At 49.5% G+C, this 6,609-nt stretch overlaps 1 long non-coding RNA gene across 1 annotated transcript; it reads left to right on the top strand.

Moving 5' to 3' along the window:
• The first annotated feature begins 204 nt into the window (after window positions 1-204).
• Window positions 205-6,201, top strand: LOC141060501 (uncharacterized). Its single transcript, XR_012226296.1, has 2 exons — window positions 205-306; window positions 6,033-6,201. It is a non-coding gene; the product is annotated as an uncharacterized lncRNA (long non-coding RNA).
• The last annotated feature ends 408 nt before the right edge of the window (window positions 6,202-6,609 follow it).

Genomic DNA, 6,609 nt, shown 5'->3' on the forward strand with positions numbered 1-6,609 from the left:
CCCTTTTCCCTCTCCCTTTCCCCCAAGTTTGTCTGAGGCACGCCTTGGTTTAGCTGCCCACGGGTGATGGTGGGGGGGAATATGGGTGGGGCGAGGGATCATAGGCCCAATCAGGGGCAGAGGTTTCAGTTCACCCCTCCCTCCTCCTTCCAGCTCCCATATATATTAAGGTACAGTGCCCCTTTTACTTCCTTTTCCTCTCGGTTTTAAGCAGGTCATGGAGGCGCTTGTGTGTCGCGCTGTCTGGTAGGGAGAGTATGGCAGACCCTCTGCTGGAGGCCCTGCATGTCAGAACGGACCAGGAAGGTGTGCCGCCGTAGCCGCTGGACCCACCGTCTAAGCCCTCCCCCTTACCCGCATCCCCCTCGGCCACTGTTAGCGTTCCTGCTCCGTAGGTAAGGCCCCGCTGAGCCTTGGATACAGGCCAGCAAGGAGGCAGGCAGACCGCTCGGCGTTCCCGCCCTCCTGCTCGTCTGAGGGAGAGCTCTCCTGCACGGGCCAGAAGCATCGGCTGGCGCCGTACTCAGGGGAAGTTTCTGCCCACAGCACTTCCACCCTCATGTTCTGAGGTACTGCGGCCTGAACAACTTAGGGGTGGCCATTTCTTACCGCCAGCGCCTTTTCCGTTGCCACAGCCCATCCGGCAGGCTCCGTGGGCACACCACGGCCCGGTGAGCATGTCAGTTCCACCCAGCTCACTGTCGGGCAGAGATAACATCGCTGCCCCGGCGGTGTCTGTCATGGGCGCTCGGCAGAGCTCTTCCTCCACAGGGTCTGTGGAGGAGCAAGGTCCTCCTCACATGTCTAGTAAGGACTGCGCCCAGCCGGCTTCAGTCCAGCCTGCGGCGGTACCCACACAAACCTGCGGGCCTTTTATTGGCATTGACCAGCCCTTACTTGTGACCCCAATAAACGCCCAGCCATTTAACGCGGTCATAGCATCTGCACCGCCGTTTTTCTTAGAGGCACAGGGGCAAGTGCACTTTGCCCCCATACCAGGCCTGACAGTGTCGGGCTCTATGAGGAATGCAGACATTGCTCATGGGGTTATCACCTCTGAGGAGTGACCCTGTAAGGGTATGCATAGCAGTCATGAACGCCACAGATACTATCCCTCCTCATCCTCACGCTTCCGACGAGGTCGCCATTCACTGAGCAGTCGAGTCAGGAGGTCTTCACACTCGAGTCGCAGGTCCAGAAGTCACCGTCACCATAGATCTCGGTCCTCGAGGCACCGCTCTCCTACTTCATTATCAGAGAGGTCGAGCACGTCTGCAAGCCCCGACCGTGGGCATTGCCCTCCTCGTGACAAACGTGAGTCGAGGGCGCATTTAAGGGGTTCTAGCTTGGCTGAGCCATGTGCACCACCGGGGGTTACAAGCCAAGGCATCCTATTTTCACCGCATCACTCTGGAGCCGGAATTCCTCCACCAGTGGGAATCCCTCCTCCAGGCATGGATCTTGGGGAGTGTTCAGTATCAGGTGTTCCGGATGGAAACAGTGTGTTAATGCTAACAGCCTTTAAGGGTTTGGTGGAACAATTATCGTCTTCAGTCAGTTCTGCGGCAGGCAGAAAGTAAAAATAAAAGTTGTCCCAAGCCAGCTGGTGTGCATAAAGAGGCATTCTTTTGTGGGGTTAGTGTGCTTGGGTCACATGTGGTTGAAGATACCAACAAAATTTGGAACAATGACTATGTTGATTTATGGTCTTTTGCTTCTATAGGGTCGCATGTGGTTGAAGATAGCAACAAAATTTGGAACAATGACTATGTTGATTTATGGTCTTTTGCTTCTATAGATCAGCATACTATTGACAGAGAAAGAACTGTAGTTGAAAAATTCACAGAGAGATCTAAACAAAAAGGTGGCTAAAATAATGAATAATTGGCTGCAAGCTTTTCCAGTTTTAAGATGCATTATGGGACAGAGGCACCCCGAGCGGTGCTCGGGATTATTCATATATCAGGATATGATATTCAACTCATATAGGGCACATGGCGGTTCTGCTTTGTGGTGTTATGATGAGGAGTTTAGGAGACGTTTGGCTTTGCAGCCAGAAATTGGCTGGGGGGGGTTAAGGCCACTGACGATTGGCTGCATCTTATGTTGACCCAAAAACAAGCCCCCCTTTTCAGCAGCAGCCACTGGACAATTCTCGACAGGCCCTTATTCAGTGGTTGTTCGACGACCGGGTGCCTGTTGGTTATTTAATGACAGACATTGCCGCTTCTACGGCTTGTGCAAATTCAAACACGAATGCTCTACGTGCAGGGGATCCCACCCTGCGCTAAGTGTACCCGACCTGCAGGGAAGTTACCAACAACCAGGTCCCAGCAGACAGAACGCAAGGACCCCGGTGAGCATGGCCACGATGGGGCCGTGGTTAGACCGCTACCCTAAACAGGTTGAGGCAGAAGTTCTGCGCTTTGGTTTCATGCATGGTTTTTCATTCCGTTCAAGCTGTAATGGGACACTACTTGTGCAAAGACTTTGAAATCTGCCTTGGAATACCCGGATGTTATCCGTAACAAGGTCACTAAAGAAGATTCGTTGGGTAGAATGGCAGGGCCCTTCCCGTACCCGCCTTTCCCAAATTTTAGAATTTTGCCCCTGGGAGTCATCCCTAAAAAGAACCCGGATATTTCCGCCTTATTCAACATCTATCACATCCTAAAGAGCTTTCGGTAAATGACGGGATTCCGCCGGAGGACGCGTCAGTGACATATGCATCTTTTGATAGAGCGATCGCTCTGGTTAGGGCTGCAGGTCACAGAGCTTGGTTAGCGAAGGTCGATATTGATTCTGCCTTTAGTTTGTTGTCAGTGCATCCTGAGTGTTTTCATCTATTGGGATGCCAAGTGGATGACGAGTACTTTTATGACATGTGCCTTCCCATGGGTTTACTCTTTTTCATGTTACTATTTTGAGTTTTTTAGTTCCTTTTTGAAATGGGTGGAGATTAAGGTATGAGTCGGGGAGCAGATCAGTTACCCACTACCTAGATGACTTTCTTTTTGTCGATCCTGGAACTCCTAGTTGTGCTTTGTCATGATGAATACGTTTAAGGACGTAATGTGTCATTTTGGCGTTCCTTTGTCTCCAGCAAAAACCATTGGCCGGTGTGGGTTCTCACATTTCTCGGAATTGAAATCAACACCATCGCCATGGTATATCAGCTACCCTCCAAAAAAAAAAAAAAAAATTCAAATAGCAATTTCTCTGATCGCCAGGGTTGTTTCTGTCTGCAAGGTCACCCTTTTGCAAATGCAATCTTTGCTGGGGGTGTTGGTCTTTGCTAGCAGAGTTATGCCGGTAGGCAGGGTCTTTTCGTGGCGGTGGTCATTGGTGACTAAAGGCATTGCCATGCCCGGCCACAGATTGAGAGTTACGGTTTTGATAAAGGCTGATTTGGACGTGTGGAAGGTGTTCTTGGTTTCTTTTAATGGTAATACCTGTTTTATGCTGCCTGAAATGTCAAACTGGGAATTACAGCTATTCAATTGTGGGGACAAAGTGCGTGGTAATCAATGGTGCATGGATGGCCCTGGTCTTGTAGGAGCTCTGGTTTGAGTCAGGACAGCATTTTATGCGAAGTTTTTTCTATTGCATTGATCATCGAACTTTGGGGTGCTCAGTTGGCCAATAGGAAACTTTGTTTTTTAACAAACAGCCTTGGGGCATTGTGTTGTATAAACCACATGTCTGTGTCACCCCCGGTGGTGGGTCTCCTTCATTGTTTAGCGCTGTTATGTTTGCAATTTAACATTTGGCCACAGGCGCAGCATACACCGGAAACTGACAACACTCTTGCTAATATTATGACTTATTTTGATTGGCAAGCCATCAAAGACATCTTTCCCGACATTCTTCCTAGTGGTTTTCCTTGCCCTCCTTCTCTATGGGATGTGGTGGCGAATTGCTAATGCCACTGGTGCGTTCTTCTGTGGCTCCATCAACATGGCAAGCATACGGTAAGGCATGGGAAGAGTCGTGCTTACTGGTAAATAACAGACCGGTTACGTCTTGTGACCAAGTACGATTGCAGGTTACAATGGAGTTTCTGTTGCTGCTTTATTGACGGGATTTATTGGGCACGTCCGCTCAGCAGCGCTTATCTGGGTTGGCCTTCAGTTGTTGGGTTGGGCGGATGTCACAAAAATGTTTATTATTCGTCAAGCTATGAAGGGTTGGAGGAGGTCGTAACCTAGCGTTGAGTGCAGGCGCCCCGTCTCTTTAACCTTGCTTAGCCGTATAATAGCCTGTACTGAGGTTGTATGCAGCTCTGCTTTTTAGTCCAAGTTCTTTTCGGCTGCGTTCGGGATCGCCTTTTTTGGTGTGCTTCGTATCGGTGAGCTTGTTCCGGGGTCGAAGTTTAGCTCAAAAGGGGGGTTGTTATTTGACGACGTCATGGTTGTACGGAATGCGATTTGTCTTCGTATCCGCAAGTCGAAGATAGACCCATCGGAAAAAGGGGCTTGGGTGATTATATGGCCATCTGAAGGCCTTCCTTGTCCTGTTACTTTAATTAACGATTCTTCACTCAGGTGCAGGAGCAAGTTTTTCTTGTCAGGTTTGTGGTTCTCCTTTAACGAGGTATCAATTCCAGTCCATACTCATGAAAAGTTTGTTGGCGCTGGGCGTTGAGCCGCGGGAACACGGCACCCACTCATTCCGGGTCGGGGCCGCGACAGAGGCAGCTAGGCAGGTTTATCCAATTCCCAGGTGCAGAGATTGGGTTGTTGGAGTTCGGCATGCTTTGCTAGGTACATTAGGCCAGATTTGTTGTATTGACGCTGTCTATTTTAGCCGCAGGTGCCATTAGGCCTACAGTTTGGCTTTTGGGCCACTCGTATATATTCTGGGCTACCCAGTGGGCAGAATGCCGTCCTGGAGGTAGAAATTTGGGATTTCGGGAGGTGAATTTTATGTGGTGGGGTATAAGGGGTTTAAAATGGCCGCAAGTGCTTCCTGAAGTCGTGGACATGGTCAGAACAAACACTGGTCCAGTAATCCTTGTGCTGCATGCAGGTGGAAACGACTTGTACTCCTACAAATTGGCGGAGCTCCTGACCATGATGTGCTCAGATATGGACCGCTTTCACAGCTTTTTCCAGAGCTAGTCTTTGTTTGGTCTAAGATAACTACGACAGCATTGTGGCAAGGTGCAAGAGATGGGATGGCTGTCAAGCGGACAAGAAGGACACTTAATGTTCGTATTTCCAAATTCATTCAGGAAAGATTTGGGGTAGTCATTCGTCACAGGCAACTAGAAGGGGATAATGTGGCATTATTGAGGTTGGACGGCATCCACCTGACTGATATCGGGCTGTAAATCATTCTATCGGGGCTTCAAGATGGTATTGAGCAGGCTCTGTTATTGATGGGTGGGGGTCAGAGTCCTGTCTAATTTACAGGATCCTCCTTGGCAGTAAAAGAAAGAAAGGACACAAGTTTACGGCTCGTTGGCTGACTTGCCTGTGAATTTGGTACAGGGCATTGGGCGGCGAGCACATCTTAATAAAATATAAGTGCCTTTTTAATGGTTGTTATTAAAAAATGATAAAGCTGTGGCCGACCATCACCCATCACTTCGTGTTATGTGCATTATTTGGTTGGGGTTTGTAGTTTGGGAAGTGTGCCCAAGGGGGGTTTGGGGTCCTGGCTCTGGGGTCATTGCAGTCTGTCAGGCACCGCACTGTCTAAGGAGAGTGCCTCTGACTGCGGCGCCCTCCCCTCTCATCCCCTTGTCCCTCTCCCTTTCCCCCAAGTTTGTCTGAGGCATGCTTTGGTTTAGCTGCCCACGGGTGGTGGTGGGGGGAGTATGGGCGGGATGTGGGATCGTAGGCCCAATCAGGGGCAGAGGTTTCAGTTCACCCCTCCCTCCTCCTTCCAGCTCCCATATATATTAAGGTACAGTGCCCCTTTTGCTTCCTCTTCCTCCTCTTTAAGTGGGTCCTGGAGGCGCTTATACCACCCTCCCTCCCTTATTGAGAGGAGTTTGTAATGTTTTTTTCCATTTTGTTTTTTCCTAGATTTCAAGTCACAGCGGTAAAAGAAAGAATGGACACAAGTTTAAGGCTCATTGGCTGACTTGCCTGTGAATTTGGTACAGGGCATTGGGTGACGAGCATGTCTTAATAAAATATAAGTACCTTTTTAATGGTTGTTATTAAAAGATAATAAAGCTGTGACCGACCTTCACCCATCGCTTCATGTTATGTGCATTATTTGGTTGGGGTTTCTAGTTTGGGAAGTGTGCCCAAGGGGGGGTTGGGGTCCTGGCTCTGGGGTCGCTGCAGTTTCGTGGTCACCGGTGCTAGCTTGCGATCCCCCGGTGTATCATGGAGAGGTAAGGCTGACCACGAGGTCAACCTGTATAGTGTACCTCGGGCTTGAAAATCATGGCAGACAAGAAACTACTGATGCTTAGTCAAGTGGCAGTCGAGACTACACATGTGCACGCAGTCCCCGGCAGCCGAATCATGTCTGAGCCTGCAGGCTAGTATCAGACTGAATAATGAAGCGCTATAAAGAAAGAGATCAGTAACAGGTCTTGAGTGAGTGGCATAAGAAGAAAGGTGCCATGTTATAACAATTGAAGAACCAAGA

The sequence above is a fragment of the Dendrobates tinctorius genome, unplaced genomic scaffold (genome assembly GCF_039654945.1).
Source record: "Dendrobates tinctorius isolate UK_male_01 unplaced genomic scaffold, ASM3965494v1 ptg000001l, whole genome shotgun sequence".
NCBI classification, from domain to species: domain Eukaryota; kingdom Metazoa; phylum Chordata; class Amphibia; order Anura; family Dendrobatidae; genus Dendrobates; species Dendrobates tinctorius.